The sequence below is a fragment of the Gopherus flavomarginatus genome, chromosome 23 (assembly GCF_025201925.1).
Source record: "Gopherus flavomarginatus isolate rGopFla2 chromosome 23, rGopFla2.mat.asm, whole genome shotgun sequence".
Taxonomy (NCBI): Eukaryota; Metazoa; Chordata; order Testudines; family Testudinidae; genus Gopherus; species Gopherus flavomarginatus.
In genome coordinates, this window is record NC_066639.1 from 4892160 (window position 1) to 4917993 (window position 25834).

At 47.0% G+C, this 25834-nt stretch overlaps 1 long non-coding RNA gene across 4 annotated transcripts in view; it reads left to right on the plus strand.

Annotated features, from left to right (window-relative positions):
- Positions 1-2687: 2687 nt before the first annotated feature.
- Positions 2688-25834, plus strand: part of LOC127039473 (uncharacterized) — an 85416-nt gene continuing 62269 nt past the window's right edge. Inside the window, exons 1-4 of one of the 4 annotated variants that reach the window (XR_007770998.1) lie at positions 2688-2762; positions 3770-3914; positions 16012-16094; positions 19379-19499. This is a non-coding gene — a long non-coding RNA (uncharacterized LOC127039473). Of the gene's footprint in view, positions 2763-3769; positions 3915-16011; positions 16095-19378; positions 19500-25834 lie in introns of those variants that run through there. The other 3 variants (XR_007770997.1, XR_007770999.1, XR_007770996.1) reach the window with 3 other exon arrangements.

A 25834-nucleotide genomic window follows, 5' to 3' on the forward strand; every position in this document is an offset into this window, starting at 1 on the left:
GAGGTTGGGTTCAAGCCCCTATGTCTGCACTGTAATTTTATCGTCTTGCAGCCCAAGCCCCACAAGCCTGAGTCAGCTGGCCGGGCTTTGAGACAGGTGCCCTGGGTGTGTTAATCGCAGTGTAGACATAACATTAGGCTACATCTCCAGTGCAATGAAACACCCACGGCTGGCCCAGGTCACATTAATCAGGGTCATGCGGCTTGGTCTATAGTAAAGTTGCAGTGTCCGTGTCTCGGCTCAGGCTGAGTCCCCTGCTCTAGGAGCCCAGAAGGTCAGGAGGGAGTTTAGCAAGTGGAAATGGTAAAACTGCATTGAGGGGACTGGACCACTGACCTACCAGCTCTTAACACCCAAACTTTCGGTAACTCTGTTAGCAGTGCCTGTGAGTGTAATTTAAACCATAATAAAAACCACACTGGGCTAGTCCAAAGGTCCGTCTAGCTCTGAATCTTGTTTTCTGACAGTCGCCAACACCTGGTGCCTCAAAAGCCACTCAACCAAGCACCACTACGAGTTGAACCCAGGATCTCCTGTTTACCAAACAGGTGCTGTAATCAGCTAAGCTATGGTGCCTGCTGTTACTTAAAGCATCGTGTCTGCCCACACCTGACTCCGCCAATCCCCAGTGAGCCCTGTTTGCTCGTGTTTGGATTCTGTAAAGCAGAGGAGCAGGGGAAGGTTTACTCCCAAGGTGTGTGAGTGATTATTTGGACAGGTCTACACTACAAAATTAGGTCGGTGTAACCACATTACTTAGATGTATAAAAAATTTACACTCCCCCAAGCAATGCAGTTATAGCAAACTAATGCCGGTGTAGCTAGCAGCTCAGCCGTCAGAACGTTCTGGAGCTATGAAAGGGGAGGGGCCCAGCCTCTAGCAGGAATGCAGGGCCGGCGAGTTCACAGCAGGCATTGTGGGATACTGCAGGAGGCCAGTTATGGTGATATAATGAACAGCAGCATTTACACTGACAATTTGTTGCTTTAAGTTTGCTGCAGAAAGCTCTAGGCCTCTCATCAAGGTGGTTTTATTTTGTCACCAAAACAGGGCAGTTTTGTGGCCAGACGTGGCATTGCAGTGTGTGCCGCAGCCAAAAGCTGGTGACCAAGGGAGCGTTGTGTGTTTTTCACACACCTGAGCAATATAATGATGCTAAAATAACTTTGTAATGTGAATCTTTGGCCAGGTCTGCACACACACAGCTTGCAAGAAAAATGTCACCTGCAGAATCCAAACACATGCAAAGCTTGTCAGGCCCTGGTGGGGATGGCAGGGAGTCAGGTGTGAGCAGACAATATCCCTTAGCCACAGGCCAGCACCATGGCTTAGATGGCTAAAGCACCTGCCTTGTAAACAGGCGACCCTGGGTTCAACTCCCAGTCGTGCCTTGTTGAGTAGCTCTTAGCGCGCCTGGTATTGGCTACAGCCAGAGGATAGAACTAGATGGACCTTCAGTCCAGTGTGGCTGTTCTTATGGTTTAAATTATGCTCACAGGCACTGATAATAGAGTTCCTGAAAGTTTGGGAGTTAAGAGCTGATAGATCAGTGTTCCAGCCCGTCACAGATGACCCCCTCCCTCTGGGACGGGGCAGGTCTGAGCTCTCACACCAAAAGGCTCATTGTGGCTGCCAGAATCTGTGGTCAGCTCATTTAGTTTACACCAAGGGTTGAGTCCTGCTTTGTGCACCATGTGTGAGAATGTAAAAGCAGCAAAGAATCCTGTGGCACCTTATAGATGAACAGACGGTTTGGAGCATGAGCTTTCGTGGGTGAATACCCACTTCTTCAGATGCATGTAATGGAAATATCCAGGGGCAGGTATATATATGTGTGCTAGCAAGCAAGCTAGAGATAACGAGGTCAGTTCAATCAGGGAGGATGAGGCCCTGTTCTAGCAGTTGAGATGTGAAAACCAAGAGAGGAGAAACTGGTTCTGTAATTGGCAAGCCATTCACAGTCTTTGTTCAATCCTGAGCTGATGGTGTCAAATTTGCAGATGAACTGAAGCTCAGCAGTTTCTCTTTGAAGTCTGGTCCTGAAGTTTTTTTGCTGCAGGATGGCCACCTTAAGGTCTGCTATAGTGTGGCCAGGGAGGTTGAAGTGCTCTCCTACAGGTTTTTGTATATTGCCATTCCTAATGTCTGATTTGTGTCCATTTATCCTTTTCTGTAGAGACTGTCCAGTTTGGCCGATGTACATAGCAGAGGGGCATTGCTGGCATATGATGGCATATATTACATTGGTGGATGTGCAGGTGAATGAACCAGTGATGGTGTGGCTGATCTGGTTAGGTCCTGTGATGGTGTCGCTGGTGTAGATATGTGGGCAGAGTTGGCATCGAGGTTTGTTGCATGGATTGGTTCCTGAGCAAGAGTTATTATGGTGTGGTGTGCAGTTACTGGTGAGAATATGTTTCAGGTTGGCAGGTTGTCTGTGGGCAAGGATTGGCCTGCCACCGAAAGCCTGTGAAAGTGTGGGATCATTGTCCAGGATGGGTTGTAGATCCTTGATGATGCATTGGAGGGGTTTTAGCTGGGGGCTGTATGTGATGGCCAGTGGAGTCCTGTTGGTTTCTCTCTTGGGTTTGTCTTGCAGTAGGAGGCTTCTGGGTACACGTCTGGCTCTGTTGATCAGGACTCCACTGGCCATCACATACAGCCCCCAGCTAAATGCGGTGAGGTGCAAATGCGGGCGGGCCGCTGCGGCTCTGCCTGGCTCGCGCGGGGCCGTTGGAGCCTCTCCCGGGGCCGGAGAAGGGTTTGTGCCGTTGGGCTCTGGGCATGCGCAGATCGGGGAGGGGTAGAGTCCCGCATTAACCCCCCGTGGGGCCGGGCGGGGGCTGGGAAAGGGGCGGGTGGGAAATGTCTGTGCAGCCCGGACATGGCGGGGGGGGGGGGGGAGCAGGTGACCCCCGAGGAGCGGGGAGAGAAAGGGGGGGGCTGAGATCCCCTCGGATTTACCGCTGCCCCCCCCGTGGGGACCCCCCTCCCCTCCCGTCCTGCCCCCTTTCTCCCTAGAGAGCAACGAGCAGCACCCAGGGTGACCCCCCCTCCCCCCAACCCTGAGAAGTTCCCTGTTCCCCTCCCCCCATTGTGCCCCATTTTCTCTGCCCTTCGCCAATGGCCAGTTCAGATCTCAGGTTTGGGGTGTTTCCCCCATTTTCACCTGCAGGGATTTGTCCTTGTGTGGGTGGGAAATGGTTCCCCCGAGTGATTTCTGAACTGGGCAGAGGCTGGGGGGGCCTGAGACAGGGACACCTCTGGGCTGGGCTAGGGGGCCCCTGTCTGCTGGCAACAGGGCGGGGGAAGGGGAGGGAGGAGCAAGTGTCCCCCATAGAGATGGCCAAGCCCCAGATTTTCTAGTCCAGCTACTCCTCTCCCTCCCCCCCATCACTAGCTAGTCACATTCCCAAACCTATTGTGGCCACAATACTCCCATTGCCAGCCCTTCCCCACAGCCAGCAACCTTCTGCTTCCAGCCCCGCTCCTTTCCCCTGTGAAAAGACATCACCCAGGGCTCCCTCCTGGCCCTCTGAGTGTGAGGCAAGAAGAATCCGTCCCATCCTGTTGTTGATTCAATATCCCTGTGTAATCCCCTCCAATTTCCCCTCTTTTCTCTTGAACTGTTGAATAGTGACATAAAATCTCCCCACATGTTGATGCTTGTCCCTTATATTGGCAAATATTTAGTTTGTGCCCCATTTTCTCCTCAGTTCTCAAATACTGATTTCAAATTCTCAAAAATCTTCCCTCTTTTCTCTCCAGGTGTGTGACTGAGATCAGGGCTCCTATCGTACTGAGCGTGGCCCTGTTCTGCCAGGCACTGGAGAGACCCCAGCTGAGATCTGGATCCTGTTCTGCCAGGCACTGAAGAGACCCCAGGTGAGATCAGACCCCACTGTTGTGCCAGGTAAAACTGAGACCTGCACCGAGATCACAGCCCCCCTTGTGCCAGGCAGCGCACGACTGTGACCCAAACTGCTGCCTCCATTGTTGTGAGCACTTCAGAGACCTCGACTGAGATCTGTGTCCCCGTTGGGCCTGGCATTGCACTGACCCTAACGAAGATCACACCCCAGCACTGTACTGTGCACTGCACAGACCCTGACAGAGATCCTGCCCCCACATTTTGCCAGTTGCTGCAGGGGCCCTAAACAAAATCAGGGATCCTGTAATGCTGGGAGTTGCAGAGTCCTCAACTGAGATCAGGCTTCCTGTTGTGCAGGGCTCTGCACAGACACTGACCAAGATCAGGGTCCCCATTCTGAGAGGTGCAGAAAAGACACCAAGGGTATCTCTACACTGCCATTAAAACCCCCAGCTGGCCCATGCCAGCTGACTCAGATTCACGGTGCTCAGGCAAAGGGGCTGTTTAATTGCAGTATAGATGTGCTGTCTCGGGCTAGAGCCAGGCTGTAGGACCCCGCGATGTGGGAGGGTGCCAGACCTTGGGCTGCAGCCCAAGCCAGAACATCAACACCACAATTAAACAGCCCCACAGCCTGAGCCATGTGAGTCCAAGTCAGTGGGCAAAGGCCAGCCGCCGGTGTCTGACTGCAGTGTAGACATGCCCACAATGATAGACCTTGCCACAAAAAGCTCAAAGGCTAGGTAGGCCAATTGTGAGAGGCGACTCTCAATTTTACAGATGAGGAAACTGAAGATCAGAGCGCTAAAGTAATTTGCTGAAGTTTGCATGGAGAATATGGGGCAAAAGTGGGAACTGAACCCAGAGTGTTTCAGGTCTTCCCTCTGCCCTTATCCACAAGCCCAGCATGTGTGTGTACAGTGTTGTTCTGGTCTGTGTTTGCCTTGCGTTGGCTTCCAAGGGAGACGGTGGAATTTTCTTCACTGGAGATTTTTAAGACCAGGTTAGAGATCCACCAGTCTGGGAATGTCTAGGGATACTTGGTTCTGCCTCATCAAAGGAGGCTGGAGTAGACGACCTCTCAAGATCCCTTCCAGGTCTACACTGAAATAATTCTCTCTTGTGCTGTGTCCTGTTCTATGCTGAGCTGTTTTGCATGGTGCCTTTTGGAACTATGATGCACCACGTTATGTTGCATAGTTTTATGATGCGTTGTTTTGCCTTAGCTTTTTTGGTGTCTGTGTTATCTTGGTTTGAGTTGTTGTTTTGCATTGTATACTTTTGTCCTTAGATGTGTTAGTTTGCATTGTGTTGCTTTCTTCTCCTTAGTATTGTGTCATTTTATGCTATGCAGTGTAGTTTTTTGTTTTGTTGTTGTTTTTTTGAACGGCCTGACATCATGTTGTTGTGTGGTTTTTCTCTGTATGTTTTATACGTATATATCACATAGCATCCTTTAAATGTAGGGCTAGATAGGACCTCAAGATGTCATCAAGTCCAGCTCTCTCTGCTGAGGCAGGACCAAGTATATGTTGATTATCTCTGGCAGAGGTTTGTCCTACCAGTTCTTAAAAACTTCCAGGGAAAGAGACTCCACAGCCCCCCTTGTAAGACTATTCCAGAGCTGAACTAGCTCAGCTCTGGTGACACGCACACATATTTTAGTGGTGAGGAGCTCTGGAGAGAGGGGAGACCCCAGTGAGTGGGTAGCTGGGTAAAAAGACTAAAGTTGGGAGGAGAATCATTGATGTGTGCAAGGTCTGTGACAGAGCTAGAACTAGATCCCAGTTCTAGTGCCACCGTACTGCTGTTTTGGGCACTGAAGGTCTCTGCCACACTGGTGTTTTAGGCACTGGTGCAAACTCTTAGTACAGACAGACTTTACACTAGTGCACTCTGACACCGGTGCACCATGTCCCTGTTTGAAGGTTTGAAGTGGTGGAGTGGGAGGGACAGTGACCTCATAGAGGCCTGGGGCTGGCTGACCAGTGCAGCTGGTAAAAGAGGGGCAGCAGTGAGTGCTAGAGGTATGAGCCAGGAACACAGCCCCACAGGACTGGACACTGACTTCTCCTGACCTATGACACACACACCCAGCTGTGTGCAGGGACTGCAGCTGAGCTGCCCTGCCAAGACAGCCTGTGCATCCATGGACAAACCACCTCTTCCTGCAGCCTAATACAATGGGGTGTGGGGACCTTTCCAGGCTGTGAGTGATGTGGCTCTGGTGTTAACGGGGTATGTTCCTGGCTGTGTCTCTGACTTGCTTGGTGACCTTGGGGAAGTCACACCCCCCCTCTGTTTTCCTCCTACCCATTGTCTCCTTGGATTGTGATCTCTTCGGGGCAAGGACTGTCCCTCTCTGTGCAGTGCCCAGCAAAATGGGGGTGCTAATCTCAGTCAGACTCTCTGCCATGTGCTGCACGATGGGGCCCTAATCTCCATCGGTGTCTGTGCAACACAAAGCACAGTTTATAGACTCAACGACTTTAAGGGCAGAAGGTAGAAGTGTATTTCAGATGAGGTCTCATCGGTGCTTTGTATAACAGTACTAACCCTTTCATGTATCTGCTGGAAATACCTCACCTGATGTATCCTAGGACGGCATTAACCTATTTCATGACTGCATCACGTTGGCAGCTCATAATTATCCTGGAGGTCTTTCTCCTCCTCTGTCACTTCAATTGATAAATCCCCAGCTTATTGCAAAATTATGCAATTAGAATTTGTGCACTGTTCATTTTCATCCCATTTCTATTACTCCAGCTTTCAAGGACATGCAGATTTTCTTGTATGATTTTCCTGTCCTCCTCCATATTGGCAATCCCTCCCGGCTTTGTGTCCCACTCCCACTTCTTGTGCCAAGATCACTAATAAAAGTGTTGAGTAAGATTGGTCCCAAGGCTGATCTGAGGAACTCCACTAGTAACTCCCTCCAGCCTGACCTCCTTGTAGACTGCCCTTTAACCAATTCTTTATTGACCTTTCAGTTCTCATATTATTCTCCATCTTCTCCAATATAACAAATAGTTTCCCATGTGGAACTGTATCAAAAACCTTACTGACATCCAGATCAGGTTTCTCTGGCACGATCTACCTTTTGTAACACCACGTTTTATTTATTTATTGTGCTGAAGGCTGGGAAGAAGTGTTAGCAATAGGCTGAGAATGGCCATGTGGAGGCAGGGGAGGGGATGGCAGACAGTGGGGAGGTGGGGGGGATGCGACATTGGAGGTGTATCTGGGATTGTGTTATGTACGAGTCCATGTCTCTGCTCCCTGTGGCCATGGTGCCTTCCGTACCAAAGCAGCACGTCAGCAGAGCAGACGCACACACCATAGCTCTGGCTGGAACACGCAGCGTTCACTGCCAGATGGGCTGGGCAATTTTTCAGGGACCCAGCTTGATATGCCTGGCTGGAGTGGGTTCTGTTGGACGGGCGTCTGGGGCTCTGATAGTTTGCGATGTTCCTTTTTGCATAGTCGGTTCTTTCCATTTATTGTTTCCCCCCACTTATGCCCAACGCTGCTCTCTTCTTATCTTACTTCAGTTATTTCACTTCCAGTTTTTAAATGGGATCTATTAATTGCAAAGCTGAATGAAAGATAAAACAAACAGAACTATTTGAATGTTGGCCCATAGCTGGTAGAACTGTACCTAGTGAAGGTCGGCTGTAATGACCGGGTTCCCTCTAGCATTTTCTGGTGGGGTGGATAAAGCAATGTCAAAGAGCCAAATGCGCGTTTTAGGGCGAAAGGGCTCGTCAGGTGTTTGCTCTCTAAGGAACATGTCACCGGCCAGGGCTTGCAGTCTTTCAGGAGAGGTGCGCTGGGTTGTATTTAGGAATCTCAGAATAAAAGGTGAAGACGACTGGTTTACAGTATCCAATGAAATCTTGCAAACAATTATGCAAATGGACCCTACTGCTGTTAAAACAACATAGTATTAATACTGATTCAAAACTGACATTAAAATTAGGAAAGAAATGAACTGATACCTACTTACTATTTCTTAAGGCCTAAAATTTTGACACTCCCTCACACCATCTTTTTTTAAAAGCGCTGCACAGCATACAGTCAAGTTAATGAATGAAAACACACCCATTATTGACCGCTTTGTGTTGCATAAGCTTCTGATTAAACACCTAATTAAAACTGTACCACTGTAAGTGGAAATGCATCAACCCAGCTTAGCTCCAAGGTGTTTAGATGGGAATGAAAAGTTTCTAAATTAAATACATGGCAGAATGGTTAATGAAGAAAATACACTGAAATGCCTCTACCCAGTCCTGTTGATTCTCCCAAACCCCCCATGAGTTCTGGCCTTTTGGTCAACTCAGCTCCCAGTCCAATGTCAGCTGTGCCCTCTCCCATCCTAACCAATTTCTACTGCAATTGTTCACCCTCCTCATCCAGGCAGGGGGTTGACGCTGCAGCCTCTAAGGTACCTGCATTAATCACTGTCTCTCAAACTGGGGCTATTTAGATTTCAGGGAACGATTTCTCAGGATTACTGACTCTGGGAGGTGGGAGAGAGGAGAGACTGAGAGGGCGTTTGCTGTTAGGGCCACGTTCAACTCTGGTAGCCTCCGTGTTACCTCATCCTCCACCCTTCCCCATGTGTCTCTGCTCATGTCAGTGTGTCACCTGGTCATAATGTCACTGGCTTCAGCAGAGCTCCTAGACAGGAGCTACATTGTGAGGGGGTTACGGCACTGAGAGTGAAATACATCACAGGGAGGGTGAAATTATCCTGAAATGAAACATTCCAGTCTAGGAAGTGAAAGAATTCAAGTACTTCATTACTTAAAATTATGTTTGAAATGATTAGATTTTTATGAATAAATTGCAGTAAATGTTAATTTCTCTGTGCACACACAGATGAAAACATATTTATATAGGTAATATACAGAAATGCTTCTGGAGAAAGTCGAGTTTGATTTAAGGATATTTACACTGTATATTTTGAGTGTGACATTGACACTTTCTCTTTGAACAGTTATATGGTTTGACTTTTGGAATCTCAACAGTTACTGTTATTAAACAATTGTTGTCTGACGACCCCCATAACTTCCCACATCTCTGAACATTGAAATTGTAAACATTAAAAAAAGGACTTAAACATAAATATTGCTATTTATTGAAATTAAAAGAAATAAATAGAATGAATTTTGTCAAACCCACTTAACAGCAATTGCACTATGCTAGGGGATGGAAATTCAGAACTAAGGCAACAACCTTAATTCTGCCGTGTAGTGACACCAGGCAATCGCCATAGGGCTACAAATTAGGCATTTTAGTGTATATAGTTCCAGATTACAAATTGGTATGATCTAAAGACACATGAGATCTTTTCCTCAGGATATCACCATCACTGGGTTGTTTCTCTTATTGATAATTCCCAGAAGTGAACAGATAAATAACATTTTATCAGTTATGAAGTGGCCATTTCAGATTTCCGAGGAGTGTCTGTAATTTTGCACTAGGAGCCAGGTCCCTGAAGAGACTGAACCTTGGTTTCATTTTAACTTCTCCATGCTCAGCAGCTTCTGGAATTTGGTTCAAAGTATTTACATGTTTCCCTGCCTTGTTGTTAAAAGTGCTGCTTTAGAAAGTGGGAAGGGCAGGAACTGACTGCAGGATCAGTAGCTGAGTCCCTTAGATACTTATAGCTCATCGGAAGGAGGACGGGGATTGGTGGGTGTCTGGGGATTTAATAATAAACACACAAATATCATTGTTCTTAATGAATTTTCATCTTCTAATTCTCAAACCCACTAATTATCCCTGGCTGCCCCCAGCAGTCTGAGGAGAGAGCTGACTGGCCAGTGTGGAACTGAAGGCACAAGGATCTTTCCGTGGCTGACTCAAAGTCAACCAGAGTGAAATTCACTTCACTGGATAAATCCCTAGTTGCTGAGCTCTGCAGAGGGGTGGGGAGGTGAATTCCATCCCCCATTCTTGAGCATGGACCCCCCTCCAATTCTCACCCTGATCTCAGACACTACCCCAATCTTCCCCTGCAGTGATGGACCCACTTTATGCTGTCAGAGCCATGTGCCATGGGAGCTAGAGAAGATAGAGGCCCAGCTCCAGAACTGCTCCCCCTGTCCACAGCCCCCAAGCTGTGCTAGAGTTGCCCTGACTTTCCGATCTGCAGATGGGACCAGCTGTACCCAGCCTATGCGCCCACCACACACAATCTTTGTCACAACAAACATACCAGGATTGGGAAAGACCATCTGGGGCTGGCTGCAGTCTCTCTTTGCTGCTGTGAGGGGAATGGGGTGGTCCCTCATATAGGATACAAACATGCCCAAGGGCAGAAGGGAAATGTTGTTTCTTCCAGGGGTTTGAAATGTTTGGTTTAGAGTCCTGAGCTCTGTCTTCCTGTTTGTCTCCTTCTGCCACTTTCAGATCTCTTGGAGAGACAAGGTGGGTGAGGTAATTTTTTTAGAACCAATTAAAAATACCTCTTTGCTATCCTGGGATCAACATGGGTACAACAACTTTCCCCTTTGTACCCCCTCCCCATCTCACCTCCCCCTCAGCGGAGACTGTCCCATGTGCTAGGAAAATAAGGATTCAGTCCTGTAACTGGATTGGGTCTTAATCTTTTGTCGTCTTTAACTTTGCATAATAGTCTCTCTGGTGTTGATAAACATTTCCTGCCAGGCAGGATGTAATGCATTCGGTTGCCAGTCAGCACTTCACCTAGGTAAAATCTCTCTCCTGTCTGGTGATTTAGAGAGCCACAGAGGCTCACAATGCAGTTAGTCAGATATTAACCCAGGCAGAAACTCACAAGCATTCAATAAAGTGTAAACGCATTCTTATAATCCTAGTCCCTAATACTAACACAGGTGAGTCAGACTGATTCCAGCTATGTGTTTCTCCCTGTTCAATGAAGACATGGGGGCTTTTGCAAGAGCTAACAGCTCATCTGCCAGTGTCACAGGCAGGATGGGCAGGGATGGTGTCTCTAGCCTCTGTTTGCCAGAAGCTGGGAATGGGTGACGAGGTGGATCATTTGATGATTATCTGTTCTGTTCATTCTCTCTCAAGCACCTGGCATTGGCCACTGAGCCAGATGGACCATTAGTCTGATGCAGTGGGCAGCTCTGACGTTCTTAAATTCACAGTCTCTGTCAAGAGTATCTACTCATTTGGACTCACTGGGGTGCCACAGAAAGAAACAAGATGTTCTGAGGCAAGAAGGCCCAGTCTCAGAGCCCCAGGGCTCATGCTTCCCAAAAGCTAAAACTAGGCCCAGCCCTTGAAAGGGGCACTGCCAGGAGAGACTGTATAAAGGCTGGAGCATCAAACAGCTTTGTAAACCTGAGAGAGCTGCCTTGGGAACAGTGACGGGGAATTCCCCAGAGTGACTCCTTTGATTCTGCTCTTCTCTGGCCTTTGGTTCATAGAATTATAGAACTGGAAGGGACCTCGAGAGGTCATCTAGGCCAGTCCCCTGCACTCAAGGCAGGACTCAATATTATCTAGACAATCCCTGACAGGTGTTTGTCCAGCTGCTCTTAAATATCCCCAATGATGGAGATTCCACAACTTCCCTAGACAATTTATTCCAGTGCTTAACCACTCTGACAGTTAGGAAGTTTTTTTCCTAATCTCTATCCTAAACTGCCCTTGCTGTAATTTAAGTCCATTGCTTCTTGTCCTATCCTCAGCGATTAAGAAGAACAATTTTTCTCCAGCATCCTTGTAACAGCCTTTTATGTACTTGAAAACTGTGATCATGTCCCCTCTGAGTCTTCTCCAGTGAGTGACAAGATTGTGGCGATCAACAGATGGCTCAGGCAGTGGTGTTATAAGGAGGTCTTTGGGATGTACGGTCATTGGGAAGCGTTTATGGATAGACAACTGTTCGCTCAGGATGGACTTCATCTAAGCAAGGAGGGAAATAGAATTCTAGGATGGAGGCTCGCCGAACTTATCAAGAGAGCTTTAAACTAGGAAGTTGGGGGAGATGGTTGGGAGATGTTCAGGAGATCTCCACGCCGGAATATAACCTGGAGAGGGAAGTAAACAAAGTGAGAGGGGATACCCTTGCGGACCAAGGAATTGATCTAAGGAGGAATAGTGGACTAGAAATCAGAGTAACGGGTGATGCTGTTGGTAGAAGGTCTGTGCACGACGGGGGAAAGAATGTCACTGACGCCAAACACCGAAAATTAAAATGTCTGTACACTAATGCAAGGAGCCTTGGTAACAAGATGGAGGAACTGGAGCTACTGGTGCAGGAAGTGAAACCGGATATTATAGGGATCACTGAAACCTGGTGGAATAGTACTCATGACTGGAGCACGGGTACTGAAGGCTATGTGCTGTTTAGAAAAGACAGGAAGAAAGGCAAAGGTGGTGGAGTAGCCTTGTACATCAATGATGAGATTAACTGTAGTGAAATAAGAAGTGATGGAATGGGTAAGACAGAGTCTGTCTGGGCAAAAATCACACTGGGTAAAAAAGCAACTAGAGCTTCCCCTGAGATAGTGCTTGGGGTGTGCTATAGACTGCCGGGATCTGATTTGGATATGGATAGAGACCTCTTTAATGTCTTTAATGAAGTGAACACAAAGGGGAAATGTGTGATTATGGGGGACTTCAACTTCCCGGATATAGACTGGAGGACGAGTGCTTGCAAGAATAATAGGGGCCAGGTTTTTCTGGATGTGATAGCGGATGGATTTCTTCATCAAGTAGTTGAAGTACCTACGAGAGGGGATGCCATTTTAGATTTGGTGTTGGTGAGCAGTGAGGACCTCGTAGAAGAAATGGTGGTAGGGGACAACCTTGGTTCGAGTGATCATGAGCTGATTCAGTTCAAACTAGATGGAAGGATAAACAAATGTAGATCTGCGATTAGGGTTTTTGACTTCTCGAGGGCTAATTTTAAAGAGTTAAGGAAATTAGTTAGGGAAGTAGATTGGACGGAGGAACTTGAGGATTTAAATGTGGAGGAGGCCTGGAATTACTTTAAGTCGCAGCTGCGGAGACTGTCGGAAGCCTGCATCCCAAGAAAGGGGAAAAAAACATGGGCAGGAGTTGTAGGCCAAACTGGATGAGCAAGCAACTCAAAGAGGGGATTAGAAAAAAGCAGAAAGCTTACAGGGAGTGGAAGAAAGGCAGGATCAGTAAGGGAAGCTACCTTGCTGAGGTCAGAACATGTAGGGATAAAGTGAGGAAGGCTAAAAGCCGCATTGAACTGGACCTTGCAAAGGGAATCAAAACCAATAGTAAAAGGTTCTACAGCCACATAAATAAGAAGAAAAGAAAGAAAGAAGAAGTGGGGCCGCTATACACTGAGGATGGAATGGAGGTTAAGGATAACCTAGGCATGGCCCAACATCTAAACAAGTACTTTGCCTCAGTTTTTAATAAGACTAGTGAGGAGTCTAGCGATGATGGAGGGATGATAAACGGGAATGTGAATATTACTGCAACTGAGGTAAAGGCCGTACTTGAACAGCTTAATGGGACGAAATCGGAGGGCCCGGACAATCTCCGTCCGAGGATATTAAAGGAACTGGTGCGTGAAATTGCGAGCCCGTTAGCGAGAATTTTTAAGCAATCGATAAACTCGGGGGTTGTGCCGTATGACTGGAGGATTGCTCATGTAGTCCCTATTTTTAAGAAAGGGAATAAAAGTGATCCGGGTAATTATAGGCCTGTTAGCTTGATGTCTGTAGTATGTAAGGTCTTGGAAAAAATTTTAAGGGAGAAAGTAGTTAAGGACATAGAGGTGAATGGTAATTGGGACAAATTGCAACATGGATTTACTAAAGGTAGATCGTGTCAAACCAATCTGATCTCCTTCTTTGAGAAGGTGACGGATTACTTAGATAAAGGAAATGTGGTAGATGTAATTTACCTAAATTTCAGTAAGGCGTTTGACACGGTTCCGCATGGGGAACTGTTAGTCAAATTGGAAAAGATGGGGATGAATATGAAAGTTGTAAGGTGGATAAGGAACTGGTTAAAGGGGAGACTCCAGCGGGTCGTATTGAAAGGTGAACTGTCAGGCTGGAAGGAGGTCACTAGTGGAGTCCCTCAAGGATCGGTTTTGGGACCAATCTTATTTAACCTTTTTATTATTGACCTTGGCACAAAGAGCGGGAATGTGCTAATAAAGTTTGCGGATGATACAAAGCTGGGGGTTATTGCTAACACGGAGAAGGAGAGGGATACTATTCAGGAAGATCTGAACCACCTTGTAAACTGAAGTAATAGAAATAGGATGAAATACAATAGTGAAAAGTGCAAGGTCATGCACTTAGGGATTAATAATAAGAATTTTAGATATACGTTGGGAGCGCATCAGTTGGAAACGACAGAGGAGGAGAAGGACCTTGGGGTATTGTTTGATAGCAGGATGACTATGAGTCGCCAATGTGATACGGCTGTTAAAAAAGCAAATGCGATTTTGGGATGCATCAGGCGAGGTATTTCCAGCAAGGATAAGGAGGTGTTAGTACCATTATATAAGGCGTTGGTGAGACCCCATCTGGAATACTGTGTGCAGTTCTGGTGTCCCATATTCAAGAAGGATGAATTCAAACTGGAACAGGTTCAGAGACGGGCTACTAGGATGATCCGAGGAATGGAAAAACTGCCTTATGAAAGGAGACTTAAAGAGCTTGGCCTGTTTAGCCTGGCCAAAAGAAGGCTGCGGGGGGATATGCTTGCTCTATATAAATATATCAGGGGGGTTAACCTTAGGGAGGGAGAGGAATTAATTAAGTTTTGTAATAATGTAGGCACGAGGACGAATGGGTATAAACTGGATATTAGGAAGTTTAGACTTGAAATTAGATGAAGGTTTCTAACCATTAGGGGAGTGAAGTTCTGGAACAGCCTTCCGAGGGAAGTAGTAGGGGCAAAAGACTTTTCTGGCTTTAAGACAGAGCTTGATAAGTATATGGAGGGGATGTTATGATAGGATCGTTAATTTGGGCAATTGATCTTGGATTACCACCAAGATGGGACTGCTCAATGCTCTGCAGGGAAATGTTGGATGGGATGGGAACTGAGTTACTACAGAGAATTCCTTCTTGGGTGCTGGCTGGTGAGTCTTGCCCCACATGCTCAGGGATTAGCTGATCGCCATATTTGGGGTCGGGAAGGAATTTTCCTCCAGGGTGGACTGGAAGGGGCCCTGGAGTTTTTTTGCCTTCCCCTGCAGCATGGGGCACGGGTCGTTTGCTGGTGGATTCTCTGCAGTTTGAGGTCTTAAAACCAATTTTGAGGATTTCAATAACTCGGTCCTGGGTAAGGGGTTGTTATAAAAGTGAATGGGTGGGGTTCTGTGGCCTGCCTTGTGCAGGAGGTCAGACTAGATGATCATATTGGTCCCTTCTGACCTATGAGTCTATGACTCATCAAACCCAGTTTTTTCAATCTTCCCTCATTGGCCATGTTTTCTAGACCTTTATTCATTTTTATTGCTCTTCTCTGGACTTTCTCCATTTTGTCCACATCTTTCCTGAAATGTGGTCCCCAGAACTGGACACACTACTCCAGTTGAGACCTAATCACTGCGGAGTAGAGCGGCAGAATTACTTCTCGTGTCTTGTTTTCAATACTCCTGCTTAATACATCCCAAAATGATACTTACTGTTGCAAAAAAAAGTGTAACTCTGTTGACTCATATTCTGCTTCTAATCCACTATTACCCCCAGATCCGTTTCCACAGCAGTCCTTCCTTGGCAGTTAGTTATTTCCCATTTTGTATGATTGTTCCTTCCTAAGCGCTGTACTTTGCATTTGTCGTTATTGAATTTCATCCTATTTACTTCAGACCATTTCTCCAGTTTGTCCAGATGACTTTGAATTTCAGTTCTATCCTCCAAAGTCCTTGCAACCCCTCCCAGCTTGGTATCACCTGCAAACTTGATAAGTGTAACAGAGAGACTCTGCTGCTGGGTGGGTTTCACCATGTGTTAGAGGGTTACACCCTGGTAGGAGGGGGCTAGATCTGTAGTAGAATAAGGTCACTCTGTGCTTCCCAGTGTGGCAGAACCTAGAATGTCCATTAGCAGGGGAAATCCTGGGGGGAATCAACATGTGGAAAGGAGAGAAACCTTGTGTGAATTCTCTCACATTGCCCTTCTCACCCTGGCAGGCTACAGAATAACGTCCACGTTTTGCTCCAGATCATCCCATCCTCCCAGGGGGAAGGCAATGGCTGCAATGGAGCTGGCTCATGTAAGGGATTCTCAGGGAGCTGGTGGTGGGTTCTGCTTGGAGGGAGAGAAGCGTTAAATGTATAGGAGGGTGGGAGTCAGTGATGAGCTGCCAAAATATTAACAACAGGTTCCTTCCTCCTCACTTCACGAGGGGCTCATTCCCCCCCGGGGGTCGTGCCCCATCCAACCCCCCCTGTTCCTTGACACGCCCCCCCAGGGACCCCTGATCCATCCCCCCCTTCCCTGTCCCTGACTGCCCCCTGCCACCCCATCAAACCTCTCCTCTCATTCTTGATGCCCCCTCGGAACCTCTGCCCCATCCAACCATCCCTTCTCTCTCTCCCTGACTGCCCCCCACCACCTCATCAAATCCCTGCTCCTTCCTGACAGCTCCCTGGGACCCTTGCCCCCATTTCAATTCCCTTGTTCCCTGCCCTCTGATTGCCCTGACCCCTATCCACCCCCCACAACCCACCAAACACCCCCTCCCTGCTCCCTGCCCCCTTACCACACTGCCTGGGGCCAGGACTGGGACCGCTCTGCCGGGACTGCGACTGGCGCCGCAGGACCCAACTCCCTGAGCCGGGCTGGAGCCGCTCGCCCGGGACCGGTGCTGCGGGGCCTGAGCTGGGCCGGGTCGGAGCCGCTTGGCCGGGACCAGCCCCGAGCCAGGGGTGCTTAGATGGGACCCGGCTGGGATGCTCGGCCAGGGCAAGGGGGAGCCACTCAGGTGGAGCCGGACTGAGCCACGCGCGCCGCTCCCTCCCCCCCCCCTCCGGCCCAGGTTACCTGCCTGCTGCTTGTTTCAGGCTTCCCGAGAACATTTGATTCGCAGGAAGCAGGGGATGGGGAGGAGAAGGAGGATGGAGCTTTCAGAGGAGAGGGGGAGGTGGGCTGAGGGCTGGGTGGACAACTACCCGAGCCTTTGTTAAATTTAAAAGCTTTTTTAGAACCAGTTGTCCTGGAACACCCTGTTCTAAAAAGGCTTGTAAATTTAACAACCTGTTCATGCGAACCGGCTGAAGCTCACCACTGGTGGGATCTGCTAGAGGTGGTGGGAGGTAGGACATATCTTTAGTGGAGAAAAAGAGGGGACAGGATGTGACAAAACTGCTGAGACTTGTGTACTCTAGGGTGTGATGGGTTCTCACCCCGGGATGCAGTCTGAGGGGCTTCTGGGAACCGCTGTGCCCTCTAACCCTCAAGCCGGGCTGGCCCTTCTCACACTGCTTTGCTGGAGATTCAGCCTGCCTCTCCAGGGCCTGTTATCACCCAACACGACAGCAGGTGGCTCCATGCAGCCAACTAATTTACCTGAGTGCGTTACCTAAGCCACTGAAGGAGAGAGAGAAGACAACAGCCAATTTCCCAGCGATAAGTGTTAGCAAACAGATCAAAGCAGATTACTTAGCAAATAACCGGAAACTCAAACCAAGCCTAACATGCTAGATGGATAGAATTTGAATTAGCAATTTCTCACCCTGACTGATGACACAAGCAGTCCACCAAGTTTCCATACCAAGCTAGAAATCCCTTTACCCTGGAACCAGCACTTCCCCCAGTTCGGTCTTTGTTCCTCAGGTGTTTCCAGGAGTTCTCTTGTGCGGGGAATGAGGCCAAGAGCTGATGTCACACTCCACCTTATGTAGCTTTTCCATATGGCAGGAACCCTTTGTTCTAACTTCAGTTCCCAGTCCGGTTTGTGGAAAAATACAGGTAGCAAAATGAAGTTCATTGTCATGTGGTCTGGTCACATGCCCTGCTGAGTCACAGTAGCCATGACTCCTAGACTGGCTGAACCGTTCACAGGAGGGCTAAGCTCTTCCACAGTCCATTATCTTTGTTGATGAGCCACGAACACTGTCTGTCTTCTTCATTGTTGTACCTGAAAGGCTCGTTGTGGCTGTTAACCCAGAGTAAGCACATTTGAAAGATAGATACAGAGTCAATATCCATAACACAGGTAAGATAATCATATTCAGCAAATCATAACTTTTCCAGTGACACTACACATGAGACACTTTGTACAAAATGAGTCATGTCCTAATCATATTATAATCCTGCCACTATGTTGAATATGGGCTGTAGTGTCAGATAGGTTCTAATTTCAAGGCACAGGCTTTGGGAATGAAACTTCCCCTCTTTGTGGAACAGGAAATAACCCTTCAGCCAGGGCTGGGACAACTTCCCAGACTCCCAGTGCTGAAACCTGAACCTCCTGACACTTCATTAGTTACCCCCATCCCTAGTCTTTGTGGTAACTGCAAACTTTAACGGTGATGATTTTATATTCTCTTCCAGGTCATTGATAAGAATGCTAAATAGCACAGGGCCAACATCCAATCCTTGCGGGAACCTGCTAGAAAGAAATCCACTCGACCATGGTTCCCTATTTAAAATCCCAGTTTTTAATTTATTTAATGTATGCCCTGTGTATTTTGTATCTTTCTAGTCAAAATATTGTGCTGAACCAACTCATGTGCCTACATATATTACATCAGGACTATTAACTGCAAGTAAACTTTTGATCTCATCCAATAAGGATATCCAGTTAGTTTGATAGGATCTATTGTGTCTAAACCTTTTTAATGGGTACTAATTTTATTACTCTCCTTTCTTTCTTAATGAAATCCAGTATCGGCTGCTCCATTCTCTTGCCCAGTATCGATTTCAGACTGACACACTTGTAATTAGCTGCGTCATCTCTTTTATACTTTTTAAATATTGGCACAGCATTAGCTTTATTCCAGTCTTCTGGAATTTCCCAAGTGTTCCAAGTCCCAATTAAAATCAACATTAACAGTCCACCATGCTCCTCCAGCAGGTCTTTCAAAACTCTAGTTATCTGGACCATTCTTAGGATTAATTTTGTCCTTTTAAAAACTTCCTTCTTATTTTCATTGGTTGATCATTGATTTCTGATAGCTTCCCTTGGCAACTTTCTACAATTCTGAACTTCGAACTTCTAGCCTTTACTATTGACTTCCCCTTTCTTCCATATATTTAATTTGGAGAGTGTTGGGATTCCTACCAGGGAGCTACCAGCAGGCTCCAGAGATAGCCCCATCTCCTATATTAAGCTCTGGCTAGTAGGTATGTGATAAATGTGATGACCCTGCTTCCGTCTGTCAGCTGGGAGACACAAAGGTTCTCTCTTCCTCCTGGCTGCTCTAGGCAAGGTGAGGTGGGACTCTGTTAACATGTGCCTCCTGGAGCTTCCATTTACCTGGTGCTGCTGTTCCATGAATAGTGGGGTTGTAAGTGGGGCAGCAGGTCCTGAGTGTTGGACTCTTGTTCTTTCAGGATCCGGTGACTTTCGAGGAGGTGGCTGTGTATTTCACTAGGGAGGAATGGGCTCTTCTGGACCCTGTTCAGAGAGCCCTCTACAGGGATGTCATGCAGGAGAACTATGAGAGGGTGACCTCGCTGAGTAAGGAGTCCTGTCCCCTGGATTATTATAAGCTGTGGGCTCTCTAAAGAACCTGAGCAGTAATAACTTTATACCTTTATTCATCATTCAAGTTTTGACAAGTTTCTTTGTCCCCCTTTTTTTCCTTATCTCCCATACACTAGCAGGCAGCAGGGAGGAAGGAGGTAATAAGGGATGAGGAGGGAACACAAGAAGCTCCCAAGGCGCCGGGAGGTGGTGCTGGCTGCGAGTAATGGGAAAAAGGAGACGGGAGTGTGGAGGAAGGGCACCCAGGAAGTGGGCTGGGTGGGTCAGTGGGAGGGAGGAAAGATTTGGGGATCTAGAGCTGTGGGGGATCCCAGACTTTAACCCTGAATCCCTACCCAAACCTCAGGTAAATCCTAGACTTCAGCATAACCACTCTCGCAAAGCCTCAACTTAATATAAGGCCCTGAACTGTAGCAAGCTTAGGCTACGTTTACTAAATCGTATCACTAAATCGACCACGGCTAGATCGATCTCAGAGCGTCAATCCCGGCTGTAGTGTCAACCTGCCCTTAATAACCCATTTCTTTATGCTCACCTCTTTGCCTCCACATATATTCCAAAATAATAAGTAATACTCTGATCATGGCATCTTAGCTCTAGCAAGTATAAAACTGCCCACAAGACGTGAGACTAGCTCGTAGATCGTAAAATCAGGGCAGGGTCAAGAAGAGTGAGGGTTTGGAGAGAGTCTTGTCCCCCTCTCCCCATCTACAGCAGCCACAAGCTGTCTTCCCTCCAGGCTCCTTGGATCTTTGAACCTGTCCCTCCTGAGGTTACGTAGCCAAGTTCTTGTTTCTTACATTCTCCTTTTCCAGAAGAATTAGAGGCTGTTGCTCCTGAATGTTAGCGTTTAATTCCCCAGCCTTCTCCTCCCACTGGGGGAGTTTAATTCTCCCTCCCATTTCACCTGAGTCACTAGATTTCCTAATTCCCCAAAATGTGCTTTTGCAATGTCACAGTTCAGGGGTAGCTAAGCCTTGGACTTGCCTCCATGGTCTCCTCAAGGAATGGCCCCTCAGGTATCAGGCCTCTAGCCAGCCCCTCTCTATGGATAGCGACCCACATGCGTCTCCTTTTTGACCAGTGTGTGAGGATTGCAGCTTGTCCTCCACTGTGTTTGCTGGATTAATGTCCATTTCCTGTGCTTTGCTTTCTCTCCAGGGGCTGTGAGCAGTGTGTGTGAGATAGAGGTGGGACTTTTGGTGATACTTGTATGATGCCAATACACACCTCAGTTTCCTGCTGGGATTGGTATTGCTATGATTATAAAGAGCAGGAGACGTGAGGTGTTTTGTCACGTAGCTGTCATGGGGTGATACGAATGGGTCATTTAGGACTCACTGGGAGTAACCTACATCAATCTAATACCCAACAGAGACAAGAGAATGACTGTCACCCGGGGCTGCCCAGAGGATTAAGGTTGCCTGGGGTCTTCGGTGGCGTGTCCCACTTATCTGCTCTGACACCGCAGAGCATTTTCCTCATGTCCCCCTTACCAGCTGGAAGGAGGTTACTAGTGGAGTTCCTCAAGGATCGGTTTTTGGACCAATCTTATTTAACCTTTTTATTACTGACCTTGGCACAAAAAATGGGAATGTGCTGTTAGGCCTGAATAAAGATATAGCAGACAAAACCAGGTATGCCAACTTGACCAAAGTCAGGCTAACAGAGGTTTGTGGGTAATCCCTAAGTGGAAAACACTGAAAAGCAGCAGCATGTCTCACAAGCGCTGGGAAAAAGTAAGATAAAAAAAAAGCTGCATTCCTGGCATAGTACCAGATGTGCTGTGTTCGGGCAGCTCCTTCAAAGAACCAATAAGAGCCCTAGTTTCCCAGCCTCCTTGTTTTCACTCCCTGGTTTTGTTCTTTGTTTGTTTTTAACTCCCCTACATTTCTAACTTTAGGCATGCATGTATACTAAAGGTGTCTAGTTTCTAGTTGTTAGAAAAAGGGGGTGGGTTGCTCCAGTGAATAATTTATAACGCGATGAAACTGTCTATAGAGGCTTATACTAAGATGTAAAGAGGGGGCTGGTTCTCTTACACCCTGGAATCTCCTGCGGCGTCTCTTTCAGAGATTCCAGTCCAGGTCGGCTGCCTGTGGCTTCTTTGGTGTCACCAAGCCACACCGACTCCAGGGTCACAAAGGCACTCTGTTGGATCTTACTGGACAGTTAAGCTTTGCAAATGTAATTTCAGTTCTGTAACTTGTATTTTCTTTGCTTCGCCTCTGTCTATATTTTTTCCTTCACAGCCAGCTGGGGCCGAAAGCAGCCCCTCCCTGCACCAAGCACAGTCCGCGCCGATTCCTGACCCTGAACGCAGAGCAACCCCCTCCTTCCATCCCGGGACCAAGATGATTTTTAAATTAACCCGTTCCTTATGTCTTTTTCTTTCTTTTTCTCTTTCCCATTAAACATTCTAGTAGCAATGCTAACTACTTTAGACAAACTTTTCCCTTGCATACCATCTGGATGCTCTCTAAATCTCTTTGCAATATCCTTTGCACATTGTGACATGAAAACCATTTTAACCATCTCCTTTCCATGATCAGTTTCAGGATTTAAATTTCCATGCTTTTTAACTTCACAAATCAGTCGAGGACAAAAGTCAGAGAGGTGCTTATCTGGATGCTGAACACAAGCTGTCACCTTGCTCCAATTTGGAGTAGCCTCCCCTGCATCTCTAATACCATTTAAAACAGCTTTTAAAAATCCATCCAGCTTTGTCTTTTGAGCTGGATTATTGGGATTCCAGTTAGGGTCAGTAATTAGCCAAGGTGCATTCAAATGAGCTGCAGATTTTTCTTTTACTTTTTGTCTTTCATCTTTTGTCATGAGAGTATTTAATAACTGATTTACATTTGCCCAAGTGGGCACATGAGTGAAAAAGATTGTGCAGAACATTCTTTCCACTGCCTCAGGATTGTCTCATAAGTGAGGCATAGTGCACTGCCAGTTAAACAAATTTGAAGTTGCAAACAGGATATGGGTAAAACCATCTCATGTTCCCCAGCAACCAGTAGAACCAGATAAGTTCTCAACGAGGCTTGTCATATCAGGGGTGTCTCAGGAACATTCTCCCTCATGGAGTTAAGTAACCTAGTGGAGGTCCACAAGGGCAAGGACGAGGGCTGCTATAATATTGGGGGTGTTTGAAAAGCAGTCCCTGACCAAGTTTGCAAAAGGCTGGCTGGAGGCTGCACAGAGGGGGTGAGGCTGCCTGATTCTTCTGAAGATGAGGGACCATCACTCTGAGCTCCCCCTTGATTCTCCTGTCCCTGAACTGTCCCTAACCTGCTTTTGAATCTTTGCACTCCATCAGGTGGGGAAAAACAGGAACAAAATTGTCCTCCTCCCGGTGCGGCTCTGGGGCATATGGTGGGGGATTTTTTTTTACAAGAGCTCTCCATACAAACAGCTTTAAAAGCTATCCATCCCTCCATGGGTTCATAATTATACCATACAAACAAGTAATCCATTTGTCCCGGCCTAAGATCAACCAAAATATCCCTTAAGGAGTTTATCCTATCTGTGGAAAAGGTTTCACCCTCCGGCCAGTCTCTAGTCGGGGACAAATGAAAGGTAAATGATGGCCATTGGATCCAACACAGATTTCTTATCTTAAATTTAATTAGACCAGCTGTCTCAGAAATCTCTTTCCAATCTCTAAGTATCAGAGACAACGGGGCGTCCCCCGGGCACTTATTGCCAACTTGTCCCATTTTAATGAAGGGACTCTAACCCCTCTTTCCCGGGTCGAGGTAAAGGGACTCTAACCCCCACCTCCCCACGTCGAGTGCTCGCTTACCTCTCTGGGGACTCAAACACCTGGACTGGGACTCAAACCCAGGCTGGGACTCTAACCCAGACAACTTGGATCCTGCGCAAGCCTGGACTGGGACTCTAACCCAGACCTAAGTTGTCAGGGACTCTAACCCCGACAACCTGGACCCTACTCAAAGGGTAGGTGGACTTGCTGGATTTCTACGAGCTTCAGCTGGTTCACAGAACACGCCTTATCGCCAACGCAGAGATCAGATCACCAGGCAAGGCTCCTCTAAACTGGAGGATGCGCGCTGCGTTGCCTCAGGGTCCGATCCCCCGCCGGAGAGTCAGATGGGTCCCGGCGGAGTCGCCAAAGATGGCAGGGACTCTAACCCCGACGGCAAAGTTTGTTGTCTGACCGCAAGAGAGACAGGCGACACCAGCAAGGTTCGATCAAAAGCTTTTTATTGACAAGTGCACGCATCAATAGAGAGCAGCTCGTCTCCAGAGAGAACCAGCCCCCTCTTTACATCTTAGTATAAGCCTCTATAGACAGTTTCATCGCGTTATAAATTATTCACTGGAGCAACCCACCCCCTTTTTCTAACAACTAGAAACTAGACACCTTTAGTATACATGCATGCCTAAAGTTAGAAATGTAGGGGAGTTAAAAACAAACAAAGAACAAAACCAGGGAGTGAAAACAAGGAGGCTGGGAAACTAGGGCTCTTATTGGTTCTTTGAAGGAGCTGCCCGAACACAGCACATCTGGTACTATGCCAGGAATGCAGCTTTTTTTTTATCTTACTTTTTCCCAGCGCTTGTGAGACATGCTGCTGCTTTTCAGTGTTTTCCACTTAGGGATTACCCACAAACCTCTGTTAGCCTGACTTTGGTCAAGTTGGCATACCTGGTTTTGTCTGCTATATCTTTATTCAGGCCTAACAGTGATAATAAAGTTTGCGGATGACGAGAAGCTGGGGGGTATTGCTAACACAGAGAAGGACCAGGATATCATACAGGAAGATCTGGACGACCTTGTAAACTGGAGTAATAGTAATAGGATGAAATTTAATAGTGAAAAGTGCAAGGTCATGCACTTAGAGATTAATAATAAGAAGCTTAGATATACATTGGGGACGCATCAGGTGGAAGCAACAGAGGAGGAGAAGGACCTTGGAGTATTGGTAGATCACAGGATGACTATGAGCCGCCAATATGATATGGCTGTTAAAAGAGCTAATGCGGTTCTAGGATGCATCAGGCGAGGTATTTCCAGCAAAGATAAGGAGGTGTTAGTACCATTATATAAGGCACTGATGAGACCCCACCTGGAGTACTGTGTGCAGTTCTACTCTCCCATGTTTAAAAAGGATGAATTCAAATTGGAACAGGTTCAGAGACGGGCTACTAGGATGATCCGAGGAATGGAAAACCTGTCATATGAAAGGAGACTCAAAGAGCTTGGCTTGTTTAGTCTAGCCAAAAAAAGTCTGAGAGGGAATATGCTTGCTCTTTATAAATATATCAGAGGGATTAATATTAGGGAGGGGGAGAAATTATTAAGCTTAGTACCAATGTAGACACAAGAACAAATTGGTATAAACTGGACACTAGGAAGTTTAGACTTGAAATTAGATGAAGGTTTCTAACCATTAGAGGAGTGAAGTTCTGGAACAGCCTTCCAAGGGGATTAGTGGGGACAAAAGACATATATGGCTTTAAGATTAAGCTTGATAAGTTTATGGAAGGGATAGTATGATGGCAATCGATCTTTGATTATCAGCAGGTAAGTATGCCCAGTGGTCGATGATGGGATGTTGGATGGGATGGGATCTGAGTTACTGCAGAGAATTTTTTCCTGCGTGCTGGCTGGTGAGTCTTGCCCACATGCTCAGGGTTTAGCTGATCGCCATATTTGGGGTCGGGAAGGAATTTTCCTCCAGGGCAAAGTGGTAGAGGCCCTGGAGGTTTTTCGCCTTCCTCTGCAGCGTGGGACATGGGTCACTTGCTAGTGGATTCTCTGCAGCTTGAGATCTTCAAAGCACAATTTGAAGACTTCAATAACTCAGGCATAGGTTAGGGGTTTGTTATAGAAGTGGATGGAGAGTGTTCTGTGGCCTGCTTTGTGCAGGGGTCGGACTAGATGATCACATTGGTCCCTTCTGACCCTAGAATCTATGAGTCTATGAGCTCTGATGCCGCAGAGCATTTGCCCTGTTTCCCTGTTCCTGTTCCCCCTCCTGTTTGACTCAGTTTATATAGTAATATTCTCAGCTGTACCTTTGCTTAACCAATCATTGTACTGAAATTTAATTAACCAGTCCTAACACATTGAAACATAATTCTCTAACCAACTGTATCCCACTACCTAATTAACTTACACCTAGCAAAATTAATTATACAGCAGACAAAAACAATTAGAGAATCAGACTGATTAACATTGTAAAGCGGTGGCCATAAAGATAAAAGAATACAAAAATGAGAGTTTCACAACCACAAGCATTGAGTAGTGATTTCTTGCCAAACCAGTCAGC